Consider the following 16875-nt stretch of genomic DNA (forward strand, 5'->3'; position numbering starts at 1 on the left):
TGCAGCTGTCCTAAGGCTGGCTCTTAGGGGAATTGGGCTCACCTGTGCCTGATGTAGCCAGTCAGGTGACAGAGCTACATGATATAAGGTAAGCCTGGCAGCTGGCTTTGCAGTAAGTCTAGGGAGCCTGCTGGTGGGGGAGTGGGTTGGTAGAAAAAGGCTGATGGAGAACAGACGTCTGCTGGGGGAAGCTGTCAGTGAGAGTCCTAGCTGCAAGGGATAAAATGGACGGTTAATGTAGCCTTGGAGGAAGGCTGTGGGAAAATCTGCACCAGGTGTGGAAGGATTACTTGAGGTGGGGGACAAGAACCATGGGACTCTGAGGTGCAAACACTGAAGGAGGGTGGCACGGAAGCTGCACCAGGTGATACTTGTTTTTCAGAAACTGCTGCTTTGTTAGTAAACCCCAGGAAGGCTGGTGTTATTGGGGGAACCACCAGTGCTGTGTGCGTGGGAGGGTGTTTGTCTGACTGACTCCAGGGGTAACCGGAAGCAGTGGATGCATCTGGCACTAGAGGGGTGAGGCCTTGCTGCAGAGCCATTGATCAAATCAGATGGGGGACTAGGGGAGCAGAGAGAGGCCCCTGTCTTGCATTGCTCCTGTTCTTGTTGGCTTTTGGGGCAGAGATGTGATGCTGGATCCCCCTTCCCTGACAACCAGCAGGAATCAGGCCCTGTATGTCTGCTATCTGCCCAACCAATCATCTCCACACCCTCGCCCACTTCCCCAGTAAACTTCAGTTAAATTTTGTCTTTACTACTTAATAAATATTAGTGACAGTGTTTTAGGCAAAGGGCAATAAGGTTCACCCAGGTGGGTGTGCGGTAGAAGCTAATGCCTACAACACAAGGTAGGAATGACTCCCTAGTGAGCTCGTATAAAAAACTGTCGCTTACGCTGTTTACAGTGGGCTTTGCCCTTCGTGGCTATAGGTTGGCACGGCTCATTAACGTCCGTGGAGCTGTGCGAACTGAAACCAGCTGCACATTTGGTCCATGAATTATTTCAGACCCTCTTTTGTTTGTGCTATGTAAGGTTCCCTTCCCAGTGCCCTGAGCCTCTGCAGTTTGGCCTCTGCTTGTCCTCCTCGGGGCTATCTTTGGGTCGATGCTGCAGTGTACAGGAATCTTAGGGTGACTGGACGTCCTGATATTAGGAGCTTTGTCTTATATATGCAACTACCCCCACCCCTTGCAAAAAAAAAAGTGTGGTGATTTTTCATACTTGCTATCTGGTCACCTTAGGAAATCTTCTGTCATTTTGTTCTGTCTGATCTGGGTGCCCTAATCTCTTTGCTGTTTCCTTGTGTGTCCCCTTTTGTCTGTTTCTTTGCCTTGGGGCTAAATCCAGGGCTGGATCAGTGAGCTGACAGGGGGAAATGTAGTCCTTCGTTGAATAGGGGGAAAATGAAGCTATCCCACTTTTTGTGGGGACAAGGTTGGGTTCTTTTCCTTTCCACTCCCCATGCCATGGTGATGGTATGCGCCATTCTTCCCCCTGCATTTCCCCCTCCTGCGTCCCAGTCGGCATTTTTGAGGAGTGAGGGTCAGGTGTAATTACCCCTAACTTTAATAATTATTAGTATCCTGGTAATGCTTTGAGGCTCCAGTGGAGATCAGGGTCACACTGTGCTGGATGCTACACAAACATGTAGTCAGGAGTCCCTGCCCAAAGACTGGACAGTCTAAAGAGAAGGTGGGTGAGCTATCTTGTACTGGACCATGTTCTGTTGGTGGAAGAGACCGAGACAAGCGTTTGAGGCCCACATTGCTCGTCAGGTTTGGGAAAGGTAATCCGTGCGTCCCGGCTAAATACAAGGTGGAGCAGATTGTTAGGGCTTGTCTACATTGGAAGCGCTAAAGAGTAGATGTTATGGCCTGGCCTACACTAAAACGTTGGGTTGACCCAGCTTTGTCCCCCAGGGGTGTGTAAAAGCCACACCCCTCGGCGCTGCAGGTAAGCCGACCTATCCCTGGTCTCGCAGCCAGCGGTAGGTCAAGGGAAGCATTCGTCCAAGCGGCCGCCTCTTGGGGCGGTGGATCAGCCAAGCTGACGGGAGAACCCTTCTGTCAGTGTCGGTTGTGTCTACAGGGGAGCAGCGATGGAGCCGTAGTGCTTCAAGTGTAGACAAGCCCTGCCTAGACCGTGGGGGGTGTGTGGTGTGTCTCCTGTCACTGAAGTGAACGCACCTCCCTGAGAGGCTGCAGCTAGGTTGACGGAAGAATTCTTCCGCTGTCTGCACCAGGGGAATTCTTCATGCCCCTGAGCGAGAAAGCTGTGCTGATGTCAGGTCCCAGTGTCGACCAGCCCTTAAGCATAGGAGTTAAGACCTGTTGCGAGGGGCCATTCAGTGGGCCATTAACACCTGTGCAGCCATAGGACAAAGGAGGGTTAGTGGGTTACAAAGGCCTGGTCTACGCTAGGAAATTAGGTCTGTATAACTACGCTGCTCAAGGGTGTGAAAAATCCACCCAACTGAGCGATGCACTTAAACTGACCTAACCCCAATGTAGACAATGCTAGGAGAATGCTCCTGTTGGCCGAACCACTGCCTCTTCGGGAGGTGGCTTACCTGTGTTCCCAGGAGAACCCCTCCTGTCGGCATAGGTAGTGTCTTCACTGAAGCAGTGCAGCATTTTAAGTGTAGGCAAGCCCAGAGTGTTATAAAGAGATGCAAAACCAGTCTCTCTATTGAGTCCTTGATTTCGAGGAATGGTCGATGCTGGCAACTTACAATGGCATAGCTCTGTGTCTCTGGGGTGTGAAAAATCCCCATGTAGCTAAACTGACCTAATCCCCCAGGTAGATGGTGCTAGGTGGACACCTCGGAGTGGTGGATTTACTACGGCGACTGGAGAACCCCTCCTGTCAGCGTAGGTAGGGTGGACACTGAAGCGTTGCAGCCATCCAGCTGCACCGCTGTGGTGTTTTAAGCATAGACAAGTCCTTAGTGTCTAGCAAAGTAATGAATTTAAGCTCCCAGGCTTGTCTGTTGAAGGAGTTGTGCAGGTTTCCTTTGAGGGCTGAGAGGTCAGGTGTGGAGTGATCATTTTGTGGAAAGCGTTTGCCTGCGAGTGTTTTTATCTTTTGTTGTTTTTCTGTGTGAGCGTAGGGACTGTCTGGTTTCACCCATGCAGCTGCTGTTGCAGCGTTTGATGCGCTGGGTGAGGTACACCATGTTGCGATAGGCATGTGTGAGACTCGGGGGTCTCTTCCACCAACAGAAGTTGGCCCAATGAAATACCTTATCTCGCCCACCTGCCTCTCTCATATCCTGGTACCCACCCAGCTACAACACTGCCAAGGACAGACCCAGGACGGATTAGAGAGTGAGTAGACTTGCTCACAGGAGGAGCTAAATTTCCCTAGTCCCAGTCCAGCACCTTAACCACAACACCATCCTTGCTCTGAGTCTGAGCATGACTGGCCCCTCCTGTTCTGCACCAAGCTGTAACGAGGTGCCCCCGGGGTCTATGCTGTAATGTGCTAAGTGCACGGCTGGGATGGGCAAGCAGGCCTTCACTAGTCGTGTCGTAGCACTCTGTATTGGATGACGATGCGTGTCCCGTCTTGGCAGTAGGCTGGATAAGGCTGTCTTTGCTGACGGGAACTGTCATCAGTTCCCTGATTTCTCTTCTCCACGAGCCTTCTGGCTGGTCCTGTAACTTCCCTTTCCTGTCTTTACTGACTTTCGACATACCCGTGTGTTAGGGAGCCTGGGGAAGGGTGGGGTGGTGGTGGCGGCAATGGCAATGAAACTAATGGGACCCTTTGAGCAGGGGAGGCTCTTCAGACCAATGACCCAGGAAGAAGAGAGGGCCACAAGTCCTGCTAACGTATGTCCAGGACATAGTGAGGATGTTAGAGGGCAAGAGAGACGCTCCTGCTAAGTTCATGCTTTGCCTTCTGTAGTTCCAGAAACCAAATCCGTGTGTGTCTCAAACTGCACACCAGTGCCTGAGGCCTCGACACCTCACAGAGGACGTTCTCCTCAGAGCTTATACTAATGTTGACCTTCTTCAGAAGCTAACCACTGGGCTTGCTCGTCTTGTTTTCTGTTCTTCTGAGGGAGGGGTGTTTGTCTGGGATCCCCCTCTGGCCCACCTCCACTCACAAGCCTTGTATCAGGTTGACAAGGCTGGATCTGCTGCTACTGCTCCTGCCCCCCATCTTTGGCCCCCCCGGGATCAGCTTGTGTTACTTTCCCAGGTAAGTTATTTCTGTAGCTGCCGTGGGAATGTCCCATTGTCATGGGGAGGGGTGGGGGGGAGAGAGAGGCCGGTGCAGTGAGGAATAGGAGAGGAAGCCTCCAAGACACCATCTCTGTTCCCATGTAGCTCCCAGTCTTTGAAACATGTGTGAATCCGCAGCTAAGCTTCCCTGGCGTCTGGGCTGCTGCCTGGAGACTGGGCCACGGCAGGGAAGAGGATATGTGAGTGAATGGGAGGTGGTGGGCACAGGCTGGTACTGGAGTCTCAGGCGGGTACGACCGGGGCAGTTGCTCTCCAAGGCTGAGCTCTAGTCAGGGGTGAGGGAAAGGTGAGGGAGGGAACAAGAATGGCCCCGCCATGAACCGCGACCTGAGCAGATTTATGCGCCACGGATGATGCCGGCGGAGGCTGCTGTGCAGCTTTGCAGTCCAGATAACGGCGTGTTGTTTTGGCTCTGGACGTGCCTGGGAAACGAAGCGGGTGATATTGCTATTCCTGTGGAGAGCCATTTATTCTGGGGACGGTGGGGTGGGGTGCGGGTCCGGCTGCCACACGAAAGTTCAGGGCCTGTGTGGACGTGCTGTGCTCCACAGAGCTAACCTTTTGCAACCAGACAGAATAACAATGTGAACCAGCTAGGATATAATGCCCAGTGTTTGCTTGAGATACAAAGGCACAGGGCTTTCACATGAGGTAATACTGATAAGTTACGCTTGCATTCACTCCTCAGCCTGCCAGAAAGCAGCGTGGCCAGCCTGTCAGCTGCTTGCGGGCGAGGCTTGGGCAGCCAGATTGGAGCTAGCATGCAGGGAGTGCTGAGTCGGCAGGACGAGGGCTGCCGTGGCCGCTGGCCGCAGGGTCTCTGACTGAGGATGACACGATGCTCCCCTCCCTTCTCAGCTCTTGGCATCCCTAAGGGCAGAATCATGAGCATTTTCTGTCCCAACCCACTGCTGTTCTAACCCTTTCAGTGTGTGTGTGAGGCAGTGGTGTCAAAGCAGAAGTGGGCATGTGTGATGAGCTTTGGGGGGTTTGTGTAGGCATGGCATTTCCCTGGATGGCTCGAGGATGCACAGAGTACATGGCACAGGCTAGAGGAGAGTGGCTAATTAGCCCCTGGCTCACTCTGGTGCTTTGCCTATACAGGTATGTACAGAGCCCCCAGTACCACAGACCCTCACTGTCTCTGATGTTGAGCACCACTGGGAGGCAGGGCAGTGCTCTCATCTCCACTTTACAGATGGGGAACTGAGATACAGACGCAGGAGCAGGTTTTTAAAGGCATTAGGGCCTAGCTTCGTCTTTAGGCATCTAACTACCTTTAAAAATCCGGCCCTAAGTGTCTCACCCACAGTCACAAAGGGATTCCGCTGAGGTCACTGAAGGCCCAGTCTTGTGCCCTAACCACTGGACCATCCTTCCTCCATCTAGACTCCTGTCTCTTCAGTCCCTTTACAGCTCCTTTGCTATCCTCATTCAGCAGTTTGACGTTTCCCCTTCCGTTTGCTCTGCTACCACTGCAGGATGGGCTACGGAAAGAGGGATACGTTTCTCGCTAGCCCATCGCATTCTCCTCACTGTTTATACTGCAGCTTTTGCATCTGTTGCATGCCGCACGACATTTGTCATGGGCTAGTGCTGGGCCGAGTGGGTGCTTTGCAGAGGGGTCTAGGCAAGGCCCTGGCTCCAGTGAGTCTGCAAGCTAATTTAGACTTAAACTAAGCCATTTAAGACTGAGGGTAGAATTCCACTCTAATGTAAGCAGGGACAACTTCATTCACTTCAGTAGAGGGATCTGGTTCTGAGGTGAGCCCTTTAAGTCTGACCTAAACATTGTACTACTTAGGCAGGCAATCATACTCTCCAGGGTATCCAGTTTGAGTTGGAGAGAACATGCTAGAAAATGTGCCATAGGGAGAAATCCTGTCTTGGCACCTGGTTGCAGCACAAGGTAGGTCTCTTTCTTCTTTCTCCTTCCTGGGACTGATCCTCCACGGCCTTGGCATATGGTCACTTACAGGTGGACAAAGCATAATCAGATCAGAAGTCTCCCATTTTGCATCCACTTTGACCAGTGTAAATAATGGCACAAAATACAAGGCAAGGGAGATTCAGGCCATCAGATTCTGATCTTTCTCCTGATGAATTCACCACCCCAAAAGATCTGGTGCCTATAAGAAATCAGCTGGACTGAGTAGAGGGGCCCAGTCAATTATGTAATTACAAAATGATTAGCTACAATTTTATGCAAAAATATGTCTGTCATAGACAGTATATGTTGTTTTCCTCTCCCCCACGCTTTGTAAGTTTTGTCATCCTAGATCATGAGCTCTTTGGGGTAGGGATCATGTCTCCCTCTTTGTAGTGCCTCGCCCAGGGACCCTGACCTGATCTGGGCCTCTGGGTGCTACCATCATATAAATATTTAATAATAGTCCATAGTACCTCATGTCTTGCCAGGAGACTATTCTGACATCACCAAAGAGGACTCGGTTGTCAGGTGGCATTTCAGAAACAGATGCACTCTTAAGAGAAACTGATCTGTTCTCAGGCAAATACATTTTGGACTTCATCCTGGTCTTGCATACTCTGTCTTGACATTGAAGCAACTCCATTAGCTTTACTGGAGTCACTCCTGATTCACCCTCATGTAAATGAAGTCAGATCAGGTGTTCCTTCTTAGTAAAGAAGAAAGCTCTAGAGAAGCCCAACTGTTTGTAAAGGTGGAGCTTTATTTCAAAGATTTCCAGGAAGTGTTGGCTGCTCTGTCAGGCATTGTAACACGTATTGTAGTGTTCTCTCAATTATTTCTTCATCGACCACTTGCCCTAGCCATCAGGTATTGCCAGAGGGAATGATGGTGAGATAATCACGCACTGGGGAATGCAAGCCAATGTGCCAAGCTGGGCTTGGTGTTGCAAAACACCTTGTGAATGAGAGCTACCCTATAACCTCTTCACACTTCAGTTGTCACCTGTGGGGGGCGGGGTGGATGGGAATGACCCAGTGGCTGTTGCTGAGATTCCTTGTACTTGAATTCCCGTTGAAGGGTGCTGGCAATTGTGGTGTATTGAAAACTCATAGTTATAGGCTGTTGCTGTTGACTTCAGAGGGTTTTCCTGGTCCTGCTGGCAGGCGAGGGGGCTCTGAAGGGAAGGGTGTAATCGGGACCCAGCAGCAGGCAGCGTGCAGCCAGACAGTCTAGAGTAAGGTGAGGGGACTTGAGCCTCTCGGTCATAGGGTTCTTGCATGTGACCATTCTGAATTCTCAGAAATAAGGTTGCGTTATGTTGTTTACTTTTTTACCGAACTTCTTGTGGGAGGGTGTGAACGTAACGGAAATCTTCCAACTGGAATGTGAACAACCGTTTGTTTCCCCTCTAAAACCATAAACCAAAGTTGATTTCGTGAACGGTGAGATGGAGAGGAGGAAAAAACTCCAACTCACCACTCCCCTACTGGGCTTTTCTCTGATCTGGTGTGCTGAGACCCCAAATAGGAGATTATTTTATTATTAGTAGCACTTATTACATTAAGTGCCAGCAATGAGTGATTGTGTATGAGACAGGAAAACACAGTCCCTGCCCCACAGAACTCGGTCTAAAAGTTTACAGTCTATGGACTATAGAACACACTTTAGTGACCGGGGAGAGAAGGGGTGCTGCCTAGCAAGGAAATCAAAATCACAAAGGCAAAAGCCACTATCACCCCGCTTCCTATGATCAGCCCCCCTGGAGTTGGTGGCCTATCGGGGCACAATGGCCTCTGTTGCTGCTTCTGTGGCTGCTGCCCTTGGGGAGCTGTCCAGCAGACGAACCCCATCCAGAAGCACAGCGTGAGGTCACGGCTACAGACCAGCCCTGGGCAGGCCACGGCAATGCGCACAAACACCCCCACCACCTGGGGCCCCTTCGTCCATTTCCTTCTGCGAAATGCACGAGCGCTCCCGTCGAGCCAGCAGGAACGAAAGTGCTTGCAGCTGGTGGCACCATCTGGTGCTCGTCTGATTCCTGCCAAAGAACAGTTGTCCCCTTCCCCGACAGTTGTGAGGGAAGTTAGAGAATCAGAGAGTGACTCAGAGACAAGGGGTGGAAAGTGAGGGCAGAGGCTCCAACAACTGAGTATGGTTAGAGAGGGTTACTGGTGGTGGTGATGCCAGTGTCCACCCACAGGCATGACCCTGCCTCCCCCAGATGTCTTCCACTTTCTCGGCAACAACCAAGGGTCGAGCGCCTCAAATATCTGTTTAGCAAACACTCCCAAAATCAAATGTGTGCGCCATCTCTGCACAGCTGTAGCTGTGCCACGGCTGATCCCCCTTAACCCCGCGCCACAGGCCAATTGCTTTACTTAGGCTAGGCTGGGAGAGAAGGGGGGGGATCCTTTGCAAAGAGAGCAAGTCCCTGCAATTATGCACCTTAGGGGAGCCTGCAGCATACAGCACCCAGGGACCTGACAGACAGATGACACATGCCCTCAGGCTGCAGTCAGATCCACATGGAGTGGTAGGTGCCCACTTTGTTGGGACCCGGTAGCTGATGCTAACAGGGTTAAGGAAACTTCTTCCTCACTGCCTTGCTTTCTTGTCCTGAAGATGCTACGTCACTGACAGCTGCTGGCAGAGCTCCTTCCCCTGACAGCACTGGACCTGACAGGCTTTTGCTGCCAAGGAGTGGAACCAGCTGTGCAGAAGGCAAAGGTGAGGTACTCGCTGAGTTAACCCCTCACTCACCAGCTCCCCTTTTATACGTGTTGCCAAAGCTGCTGACCTCTGCAAGGTTTAGAGGCAGCTGGAAAGTGGGGGCCCACACTCCCATAGTGCCTCCCTTTTGTGGCTGCTCAAACCATCAGTTATGTGTGCAAATGGACACTTGCATATGCAAGTTGGGGAACTGCATGCCTAATCCGCTGAATTTATGCAGCCAAATGATTGCATGTGTATGCAACATAGCTTCTTTGACAACCTGGTCTCACTCACACAGGCTGTCCTTTCAAGTGCAGGTCTCCATCTTCCTCTCCTATCTGTTCCCATAACAGCATCACTTATTGGTAGGGGTGAGAGTGGTGTGGCAGGTCAGGCTTCTTGAACAGATCCCAGTGTTGGAACCTGTGATGAGTTTGCACCTCTTGGACACCTGGAAGCTCCTCTCTGCTCTGCCTTCCTGACTCAACACAACCAGTAGATGAAGTCACGCAAATTTCAGTGTCTCATCAGAAAGCCGGGAGGGGTGACCCACAGTTGTTCTGAGAATCTATTCTGGAATTCTCTTCACTCTGGCTAGCTGAAAGTGATCTTTGCCTTTATGGTTGGGGAGTGTGTGGAAGGTTTCTTGACTCCGGTGAACATCTCAGGCTAGGGATGTTGTTTCTGGAGGTCCCATATCAAGACTTCCACTACAGAATGCGAGTTCCATCTCTCCATGCTGGTGCTCAGATAGCATGGTGATGAGCTTGATATAAATGCCTAGAGAGATGTAAGACAGAATTAGAACAAATATGGCATGCAGCTTCTTTTATTCTTATTTAACCTGTATGTGAATTCTAGTGCTGGTGAAAGATGGCAGGCTGGAGACCAAAATCCTCAAATCGCTTCTGGGATAGATACAGCGCTGGACCTCATGGTGCTCCGCAAAAGTGCCTCCACTCTGAGCTAGAGGGGCCCCGTGGAATTCAGCCTTCGTGACCAAATTTCAGCTTTGGCCTCCCCACCGAGACCTCCAAGAAGGGCTCCAACGAGTGGCAGTTGTGGGAGTGGTTTGTGTGATGTGCACACGTCCATACGAATGGCACTGAGATCCTCATCTCCTGTTATATGGGGAAACCAAACCGCCATGAGGAGGGAAGAACTTCTAGCTTTCACTGACCTGGGCTTTAAACTGGTGACCATAGAGGTAAGACTGTATTACAGGACCAGCTGAATCCCATTGAAATTAATGAAAAGCTGACTTCAGTGTGTGGGACCTGGCCTCTATAGCACAGCACCAAAGATAACCCTCTGACCCTCTTCTTGGCCAGGCCTGATGGTGAGTTTGTCATCAAGCTAAAACTACATTTCCCTCATTTTTCTGTCCATCTTACTTGTGCCCCTGGGTTGTGGGTAATGACTTGTTGTGTCCTCCCCATGCTGTGTGCCATGGTGGAGGAGGAATTTACTGTGGTGGGGAGAAGGGGTGGTGTTTTCTATTGTCTCTGCTGGTTTATTTCAAGGAAGAATTTTCTCATCTTGTGTTTGGAGCAGATTTAAACCCTGTGATGTTCAATTCATACCTCTAACGTGCCTTACAGCCCACACAGTTAGTCTTTTGTTGTAATCCAATCTGCATTCCTGTAATAATAACTCTTAGCTCTGCTTCAGCTCCTTCCACAGGAGGAGCTCGGAACCCCACAAAATTACTTGATGGAAATAGGAGAACTATCAATAATACAGAAAAGGCAGAAGAGTTCAATAAATCTGTTCTGTGTTTGGGGGGAAAAAGACATTATGTCAGAACTCTTTCCATTCCACTAGTATCTTGGAAGGATGTTAAACAGCAGCTACTAAAGTATACACTTTTAAATCAGTTGATCTGGATAACTTGTACCCAAGAGTTTCAAAAGAGCTGGCTGAGGAGTTCGCTGGACCATTAATATTGATTTTCAATAAGTCTTGGAACAGCAGGAAAGTTCTAGAAGAAAGCTAATGTTATGCTAACATTTAAAAAGGGTAAATGGGATGACGCAGATAATTATAGGTTTACTGGTCTGACATCAATCCTGTACAAGATAATCAAGTGGTTGATATGGGATTCAATTAATAAAGAATTAAATGAGAATAATGTAATTTATGCCATCCAATATAGTTTATGGAAAATGGATCCTGTCAAATTAACTTTCTTTTTTGATGAGATTACAAGTTTGGTTGATAAAGGTAATAATATGCCTAGACTTCTATAGGTCATTGGACTTGGTACCACACAACATCTTGATTTATAAAACTAGAAAGATATAAAATTAATATGGCACAAATTATACGGATTAACTGATAACTCTCAAATTGTAATTGTAAATGGGGAATCGTCATGGAATAGGTGTGTTTCAGCTTGGGTCCTGCAGGGATTGGTTCTTGGCCCTAGACTATTAACATTTTCATTAATGACCGGGAAGAAATAATAAAATCAACAGTGATAAGGTTTGCAGATGATGCAAATTAGAGGAGTGGTAAATAGACTCAACTGCTTCTCCCTAGGGAGGTCGTGGAAGCTTCTTTGCTGGAGGTTTTCGAAAGGAGGCTGGAGCCATCTGTCTTGGCAGGTTTAGACACAACAAATCCTGCATCTTGGCAGGGGGTTAGACTAGATGACCCTTGTGCTCCCTTCTAACCCTATGGTTCTATGATTCTAAAATGAGTCTCGCAATCCTGCCATATCCCCTTTTGACAATAGGGGAGCTCAGGTACAGAAAAGCTAAGCGCAGAGATATTATAACTGTTAACTCTTCCAGGCTAAGTCCTGTCTCTTGCTAACCATTTGTACTGCACCCAGCACAATGGACCCTGGATCTCAGTTGGACCCTATATAACAGTACTGTAGAGATAAGTGGTCACAGATGGAGCCTGTGATGAAGTGGGGACTCAAACTTACATCTCCTGACCCTGTCCCATGGTTTAAGCACCCAACCATGCTGTCCCTCTGCTCATAAGTTACCAGTCAAGGATGGAACTGTCCTTCACTCCCCATGCCGTGTTGGAGTAATGCAGCACATGTGGTTTGTCAAATTTCACCCGCACCTTGGCGCTCCTTGGAATTCCAGCCGTGGCAGGGTGCAGTCCAGCTTTGGCTCTGACCTGTAATGTTTTGAATGTAGTTTGCCACCCTATTGGGGCTTCCGCTGAAACTGTCTGTGTATCCCCCTATTTCTCCCCTCACTTGACAACACGTTCCCCTGTAAAGCTCTGTTTTGCTGTCATTTTCCTTCTGAATAATATGCTTGTCAGAGTTCAAAATAATTACTAAGAGTATTACCATAGCTCCTAGGAGCCCCAGTCATGGACTGGGACCTAGGTGTGCTAGGTGCTGTACAAACAGCACAAAAAGATGGTCCCTACCCCATGGAACTAAAAATCAACCGCACTTGAGGGGGCCTGACCCTACTGCCACTGCAGTCAATGCAAACCTCTCACAGACTTGAACTCAAGAGGACGGGGTTCTAACTGTCCAGGGCCTCCCAAGTGGTGCAATCACCCTCTCTCCATAAGGTTTGCACATTCTCTTTCTGTAGCACTGGTAGAATCTAATGGCCCAGGAAATCAGAGCCTGGGATCTGAATTCTTTTCTCTATTATACCACTGTAAGTGCTGGGTAGCTTCATCAAAAGCTTCCCTGCACCGCCTCTGCAGTGTGTTGGGAAGGACATGGCTGCATCTAATGCTTGGTGGTTTCTGATAGGGATCCTTCAAATTTAGATTTTTGGCATCCCCTATGTATACTCGAATTAAAATGTAGCCAAAAGATAAATGTTGGACTGTGAGTTGATGCAGGGTTGTCTGCAGCCAGCGAGACTGAAATAAACTCAAAGGTTCAGATCTTCCAAGGGACTTAGGCCAGGTCTACACTACAGACCTATGTCGGTATAACTACGTTGCTCAGGGGTGTGAAAAATCCACCCCCCTGAGGGATGTAGTTATACTGACCTAACCCCAGGAGTGGACAGTGCTATGGCGATGGGAGGGCTTCTCCTGACACCTTAGCTACCACCTCTCGGGGAGGTGGATTAACTATGCCGACGCTCTCTCATCGCTGTAGTAGTATGTGAAGACAAGCCCTTAGGCGCTTACCTCCTATTGATTTCAGGATCCAGGCAAGAGAGGTGTGAATTGCTCCATTCCTTTGGCCCTCAGTATAAGAATTTCCTCTTCCCTCCACCTTGGGCCCTAGCACATTGGAGGGAAACCTAGATTTTGTTCTGGTTTCAATGCATTCAGCTGGTCAGCCAGCCTTCTACTGTCTGTCCTTGCCTTCAGCCTACATAGCCCTGGTTTACACTGGGGGGGAATCGATCTAAGTTACGTCACTTCAGCTACATGAATAACGGAGCTGAAGTCAACGTACTTAGATCTACTCACTGTGGTGCCTTCACTACGGTGAGTCGACTGCTGCAGCTCCCCCATCAACTCGGCCTGCACCTCTTGCGGCGGTGGAGTACAGGAGTCGATGGGAGAGCACTCGGGGATTGATTTATTGCGTTTAGACTAGATGCAATAAATCGACCCCCGCTGGATCGATTGCTGCCCGCCAATCCGGTGGGTAGTGTAGACATACCTATAGTCCATCCCTCCTTAGGGACACACACCATATAGTACAGAGGAGTTGTGTAGTGTCATTTTAAATAGTTTGGGAGCTGCTCAGTGGGCCTTCTTACCTTCTGTTGCAGAACCTACCAGAGCAGCAGTGTATATATATGCAGCTGAGCCTTGTCTGTTTGTATATAGTTAGTAAACATAGAATCGTAGAACTGGAAGGGACCTCGAGAGGCCATCTAGTCCAGTCTCCTGCACTCATGGCAGGACTAAGTATCATCTAGACTATCTAACCTGCTCTTAAAAATCCCTCATGATGGAGATTCCACAACCTCCCATGTCAATTTATTCCAGTGCTTAACCACTCTGACAGTTAGGAAGTTTTTCCTAATGTCCAACCTAAACCTACCCCTCCCTTGCTGCAATTTAAGCCTATTGCTTTTCGTCCTGTCCTCAGCGGTTAAGAACAACACTTTTTCTCCCTCCTCCTCCTTGTAACAACCTTTTATGTACTTGAAAACTGTTCTCATGTCCCCTCTCATTCTTCTCTTCTCCAGACTAAACAAACCCATTTTTTTCAATTTTTCCCTCATAGATCATGTTTTCTAGACCTTTAATCATTTTTGTTACTCTTCTCTGGACTTTCTCCCATTTGTCCACATCTTTCCTGAAATGTGGCACCCAGAACTGGACACAATACTCCAGTTGAGGCCTAATCACCATGGAGTAGAGCAGAAGAATTACTTCTTGTGACTTGCTTACAACAATCCTGCTAATACATCCCAGAATGATGTTCACTTTTTTTTTTTTGCAACAGCGTTACACTGTTGACTCATATTTAGCTTGTGTTCCACTATGACCCCCAGATCCTTTCCGCAGTACTCCTTCCTAGGCAGTCATGTCCCATTTTATATGTGTGCAAGTGATTATTCCTTCCTAAGTGGAGTACTTTGTATTTGTCCTTATTGAATTTCATTCTATTTACTTCAGACCAGTTCTCCAGTTTGTCCAGGTCATTTTCAATTATATAATCCTATCCAAACCACTTGCAACCTCTCCCATCTTGGTATTGTCTGCAAACTTTATAAGTGCACTCTCTATGCCATTATCTAAATCACTGATGAAGATATTGAACAGAACCAGACCCAGAACTGATCCCTGCGGGACCCCACTCGTTATGCCTTTCCAGCATGACCACGAACTGTAACATGGTTATTTTGAACCCAGTTGTCCATGTGGTAAGAGCAAGGACACAACACACCCTTAACCCAATGCCTCTCCTTTACTCTAGGAGAGCCTTCAACTGCCCAGTCTCTCCCATGCTCCCTAAACCTGATCTCCCAGAACCAGCTCTCTAACCTGACACCTTCAGGATGAGCCTGCCCCTTATTTATCCCTACATCCCTTGCAAGCTTCCTTGGAGGGCCCTGTGGAGCCTATCATACTAGCTTGGCGGCTTAACTTGCTTCAGAGCAACGTGATGTGAGGCCGCAACCTCCCTGGGGCTGGCACTCTCTGCAGAATTCTGAGCCCTTTGGAGGCTGGGGAGCAAGGGACTAGGGCTGGCCTTCTAATCTGTACCTCTCCCGTGGCAAGAGAGTGCTAACCACAACCCACGGGGCCTGCCCTTAGAGAGTCTCTTGATTATTGAAATAATTGAGACGTTTAACCTTCAGAATGGAATGAGAGGACAGGCTTGTGCTGCTGTCGTGCCCCAGTGGTGGGAGGCTGATGGGGTGGGGGCTCACCATGGGAAGGTGGTGGAAGAGGTGGATGAGTTTTGTAGAACACTTTGCCGAGCAGCAGCGTTTGGTGGGTGGTGTTGGTTATTTGTATTGTGGAGGTGCCGAGGCGCCTCACTCACAGACCAGCAGCCGGTTGGGCTACGTGCCGTACAAACACAGAACTAAAAGATGGGCCCTGCCCAAAAGAGCTTTTCTTAGTGGGATTTCTGAATAACTCTCTTGTGTCTGATATCTGATAGCAAGAGACAGCGGCAAGGCCAAGCAGCATGAAAACCAACAGTTGGATCTCGCAGCTCACGGGCTGGGAATCCCCCATGCTGCGGTTTAGGGCTGGAGCAGGAAAGTGGCCCAGTGAAATTCCATTGAAAAGATTCCCTGCCAAGAGCCTGCAGCCTGAGGAGAGTGTGTGGAAGGGCGGAGGTGGGGGAAGTATGTGGAGATGGGGCTGGGCATGGGGAGGGGAGTGTGTGTGGAAGGGGTGGGGAGATGGGTCTGGGTGTGGGGAGGAGGGGAGTGTGTGTGTGGAAGAGAGTGGGGAGTGTGGCGATGGGGGTGGGGAGGAGGGGAGTGTGTGGCGATGGGGTTGGGGTGGGGAGGAGGGGAGTGTGTGTGGAAGAGGGTGGGGAGTGTGTGGCGATGGGGTTGGGGGTGGGGAGGAGGGGAGTGTGTGGCGATGGGGTTGGGGTGGGGAGGAGGGGAGTGTGTGTGTGGAAGAGGGCGGGGAGTGTGTGGCGATGGGGTTGGAGTGGGGAGGAGGGGAGTGTGTGTGGAAGAGGGCGGGGAGTGTGTGGCGATGGGGTTGGGGTGGGGAGGAGGGGAGTGTGTGTGGAAGAGGGTGGGGAGTGTGTGGCGATGGGGTTGGAGTGGGGAGGAGGGGAGTGTGTGTGTGGAAGAGGGCGGGGAGTGTGTGGCGATGGGGTTGGAGTGGGGAGGAGGGGAGTGTGTGTGGAAGGGGGTGGGGAGTGTGTGGGGGGATGGGGGTGGGGAGGAGGGGAGTGTGTGGAAGGGGGTGGGGAGTGTGTGGGGGGATGGGGGTGGGGAGGAGGGGAGTGTGTGGAAGGGGGTGGGGAGATGGGGCTGGGGGTGGGGAAAGGGGGTGCGGGGAAGCATCACTAACTGCCCTGCAAGCTGGGTGACTATGACTCCCCCACTGAAACCCCCCGGATTTGGGTGGGGGGTAAGGACCCCTCCCCCACACTTGGGAGGGGTGAGGGCCCCACTGAGCTCCTGGGCGACTCCTACAGGTGGAGGATAAGCATGACCCCATTCATGGGGGTGGGAGGGGCTGAGTGGCTCCTCCCTCCCTCCCATCCAAGAAGACAGGGGTTGGCTTCGCGCGCGAGGCTTTCTGGCCCCTGCTGCGGCCCGTAGGCGACCTCTGCCCCGGAAGGAGAGAGGGAGGCGCTCGGCTCAGCTGGGACATTTAAACGGCACGGAGCGGCGCGGCGGGGGAGCGGCCCGGCCGGTGAGTGACGGGGCCGGCGGGACCCCAGGCCCAGCCGCCGCCGCCCCTGTGGGGGCTCCCCCGGGGCCAGCTGCAGCCCCCCGCCGCTGCTGGTCCCGGCCCGCTGAAGCTCGGGCGCTGCGCCGGGCGCGCTGGGCTCCCGGCCCCGGCCGCGGCCCCGGCCCCGGCCGCGGCCCCGG

General features: G+C 50.7%; 1 protein-coding gene across 6 annotated transcripts in view; it reads left to right on the forward strand.

Moving 5' to 3' along the window:
* Positions 1–16586: 16586 nt before the first annotated feature.
* Positions 16587–16875, forward strand: part of DIS3L2 (DIS3 like 3'-5' exoribonuclease 2) — a 285705-nt gene continuing 285416 nt past the window's right edge. For 3 of the 6 annotated variants that reach the window (XM_073359152.1, XM_073359149.1, XM_073359151.1), the window contains exon 1: positions 16587–16696. The gene's annotated coding sequence lies outside the window, so the exon portion shown is untranslated. The remainder of the gene's footprint in view (positions 16697–16875) is intronic. The other 3 variants (XM_073359145.1, XM_073359147.1, XM_073359148.1) reach the window with 1 other exon arrangement.

The sequence above is a fragment of the Lepidochelys kempii genome, chromosome 9, assembly GCF_965140265.1.
Source record: "Lepidochelys kempii isolate rLepKem1 chromosome 9, rLepKem1.hap2, whole genome shotgun sequence".
NCBI lineage: Eukaryota > Metazoa > Chordata > Testudines > Cheloniidae > Lepidochelys > Lepidochelys kempii.